The sequence below is a fragment of the Curcuma longa genome, chromosome 1 (genome assembly GCF_044706935.1).
Source record: "Curcuma longa cultivar G26 ecotype Majalengka, Jawa Barat chromosome 1, ITB_CL_G26_1.1, whole genome shotgun sequence".
Taxonomy (NCBI): Eukaryota; Viridiplantae; Streptophyta; class Magnoliopsida; order Zingiberales; family Zingiberaceae; genus Curcuma; species Curcuma longa.
Window position 1 is genome coordinate 24789661 of NC_133861.1, and position 4248 is coordinate 24793908.

Consider the following 4248-nt stretch of genomic DNA (forward strand, 5'->3'; position numbering starts at 1 on the left):
GGGATCGGGTTCTTCTTATTGGACACCACGTCCTTACCACGTGTCCTCTGAGGGACCCCCTTTATCCTACGTGTTTGCCCACGTCATTCCATCCGGATCAGTCGCCAATTGGTGATAAATTTTGCAACGAATATTTTGTTTCATCGCAAATATTTGCGACAAACACAAATATTTCGTCGTAGAAATTTAGCGACGATTTTACAGCAACGAAATTTTTTCGTCATAAAATTCGTTGGAAAACTGTTTGCGACGAATTTCTTTAGAAAATTCATCGCAAAAATTCATCCCAGAATTATGTTTTTTTTTGTAGTGTTAGAAAGGTTTATTAGTTCTGGATATTTATTTATAAATGATGGATTAATTAAGATAAGAAAGGAATTAGTATAAAATACTAATTCGGGCTTTAAAAATTTATAGGCCTAAAATATTGCTTGTAATGGGTCCCATGGAGGTTTTGCTAGAAGGAAAAAGAGAAAGAAAGTGTGGAGGGGCAAGGATTTGAACCTTCAATATATAACAAGCCTTAGACCATATGTGCAAGTAAATATTTCTTATTAAAAGCATAAGAGGAATTTTACTTAGGACGCAGGGATCATTAGGGAGCAAATCAAGGAAACGTTGGGGTGAGATGACATTACTATACTAGGTTGATTACGGTTTAATGACTAATTAAGAGGATTTTATTACCTGACTAATTAAGAGGATTTTATTACCTGACTAATTAAGAGGATTTGTTACCTTGCGGTAACTCCTCTATCTCTCCTTATAAACTCTGCTCTTCCCCGAGAACAAGGATTTTCACCTGTGCCGAGTCCCCTTCTTCTCTTCTTCCTCCCCTCTGCTCTTGGCTGCTCGGGCGGAAGTGTTGGAGACTTCTTCTTTTCTCTGTTGGGTAACCTTTAGAAACTTCAGAACTCTGTAAGTTTCCCCTCACCTGCAATGTAATAGTTACGATACTTTCAAGTTTATGGTTATGGTGTTGACAGTTCCGATTAGCTTATGTTTATGTCTGTTTTAAGCTTCGTAAAGATAGTTCTTAGAGCAAACTATACTTGCATGAGATCTGTGACTATGCTAAACATAACTAAGAAATCTGTTGTTAGGTTTATGATTAGGTTTTGAAAATTAGAATCTGAAAGACGGAATGTACAGAGTTGAAACGGGAGTTGAAACGGCTTAAGAATCAATCAGAAGGGTTGGTAATCGATCACCGGATCAATTACAAATAGGTTAATCGACCAACAGATCGATTAATAGCCTTAATGAGAACAAAAATTATGTCACAGAATCGATCCAGCGATCGATTAGGGGTGGTAATCGATCACCAGATCGATTACCAAGGCTCGGAAGAAGAAACCGCGACACCAAATCGATGGACTTTCCTTTGCCAAGACTTCCCACTTGGACTTTCCTTTGCCAAGACTTCCCACTTGGACTTTTCTTTTGCCAAGACTTCCCACTTGGACTTTCCTTTGCCAAGACTTCCCACTTGGACTTTTCTTTTGCCAAGACCACGCTTGGACTTTTCTTTTGCCAAGTCTTCAACCTAGACTTTCCTGCAAACTTGCATCACACATGTTAGATCACAAGTATTGCCTAACTTTAAACATGGTTTAGCCAAACATTGAAACTCAATGCACTTGGGGCAAAGATTGCACCAACACTTACTAGTCATTTGGTCAACTTTGATCTGACAAGACTTCACTCACATCTAAACATTATGTCATGTTTGGATCAACCCTTGATCAAACTGATCAAACTTAGGTACATTGTCAAACATCGAAATCTTAAAGGTAATTGTACCAACAGTTTGTTATATTTGAGAGGTATCCTAAGACAATAGCCTTACGGTTATACCATTTATTGGATAAATAACAATTCACTATTTAAGTGCACATTTTCTATTATGTTTGATTGGATCTTAAACTCAACTAGTGAATGTCCGTAATACGATTCATAACATGAGAAAATTTATGATTAGAGCACAACTAGTGAGTATTTCTACATGTACAATTATGAATGTATTGAAATTATCCCTAATCAAGGAATTGATGAGCAAGGATGTCATCGATTTTGCCGAGACTAGTACATTTTAAACTTCTTGGTTTGCCAAGCAATTATTCTCACTGTTGGAAACATTGGATGTTGAGAGTTAAACGTGGATGCTAGTTAAAGGTAACTAATTCATTGGAGTGACCTGCCGTAAGACTTCATATATTTCTATACATATACCAATGAAGATCTCAATGCAGCTTAAGTGTGAGTTTCCTTTAACTTGCAGTATTTAAGTCACCTTAGTCATGGAGGCTTATACTTTATTAATATCTTAAGCAAACATCTCTAAGGAGGTGTGGACCCAAGATGATTGGGTATAAGTCGAAGTGCCTGAAGGTGTTTAAATAGCCCATAGAGGATTCACCACTCCTTGAAATAGGAGATGTATACCCTGCGGCTGTTTGTTAGGACTATTATTGAAACTCTTTGGCCAAAACATTACATGTTAAGAGTATAACACTCTTAGACACATGTACAAGTAATCTTGAATTCACAAGACAAGAAAGGAAGCTTGAGCTAGGTGTGACGTAGCTATTAAGAAAGGAACCTATTAAGTCACACACACTACAAGTTCTTCGAAAGACATAAAATGAGTTTAAGAATTAAATTCTCAGATCAAGAGAAATAAAGCCTGGTTGTTTTAGATAAAGGCAAAACTAGTTTGGTTCAAATCTGAGGTGGTGTGGTTATTGAATCAAATAATTTAATTTTAAACAAAATTGAATCAACTTAGTTTGTAGACATGATGGAAGATATTTTGGCAAAATAAAAGAGATGAGGGGATTCATCTTCTAAAAACAAAATGAATAAAATTAATTTGGGTTAAATCGGAGATCGTTTGATTATTTAACCAAGCGATTTAGTTTTGAATCGCATTAAATTTGGTCTGGTCTGCTACAGTGGCCGTTCAGTTTGTTAGGATGTATACTAAAAAGACCTACTCTGAATGAAAAGTAGAACTATAGCGTCCGTCGAGGGCCCACGTAAGGGCGGGCGTTACAATTATCTCTTATATATGCTCAATTATATTTCTAGATTTAATTGATTACGTATGATGTCTTTGAATTGCGCATAATTTAGGACACTAACAAGTTGACTGACCTTAACTTTTTAGATTGGTATAGAAATTTTAGAAATGTTCTCAAATTCAAAATTACAAACTTTATCTTAAGTCCGTAAAAAAAAAGTAGGCATGTGATGCCTCATCTGCTTGAGATAATTTCAAAATTGAATACTATTTCTTTAGACACCCAGGTATTAGATACTAGGTGCAGCTCTAATATCTATGATGACATATAGGACTTAAGGAATGGTAAAAGACTTGTCTTAGAGTTGAAAATTATTACTATGTTTCTATTTTTAATAAAGAATATCATTTCTGTAACGACCCGGCCCATCCGCCCGTGGGAATTCTATTTATCCTGACCCCTATTTTCTGTGGGTCATGGGTCGTTGACCATCAACCGTGCCGTTACCTACTAGGACTTTTCACCCCTGCCCAGTAGATTTTTGCCTTCCCCAGATTCGAACTCTAGACCAGCAGGCTAAAGTACTAAAGTTCCTTGAATCTGATAACCAAGTGAGACTTCTCACTTGGTTACCAGATTTAAGGAACTTTAGTACTTTAGCCTGCTGGTCTAGAGTTCGAATCTGAGGAAGGCAAAAATCCACTGGACAGGGGTGGAAAGTATTAGTAGGTAACGGCACGGTCGATGGTCGACGGCCCATGACCCACAGAAAATAGGGGTCGGGATAAATAGAATTCCCACGGGCGGACGGGTCGGATCGTTACAATAAAATAAAGTTCCTTGAATCTGGTAACCAAGTGAGTTCTCACTTGGTTACCATATTTAAGGAACTTTAGTACTTTAGCCTGCAGGTCTAGAGTTCGAATATGGGGAAGGCAAAAATCCACTAGGCAGGGGTGGAAAGTCCTAGTAGGTAACGACACGGTGATGGTCGACGACCCAGGACCCACAGAAAAATAGGGGTCGGGATAAGTAGAATTCCCATGGGCGGACGGGCCAGGTCGTTACAGTTTCTATTTCTTGTTTAAATAGAAAAGGATTCCATTTGATTTTTAGTGACGATTGTGGTTATCCAATTTTGAATGGAGTTCTTTATGGGATCGAAATATTAAGTAATAGTATCTACGTGTTAGATATTTCCAACGAGGCATTCAATATCAAAATG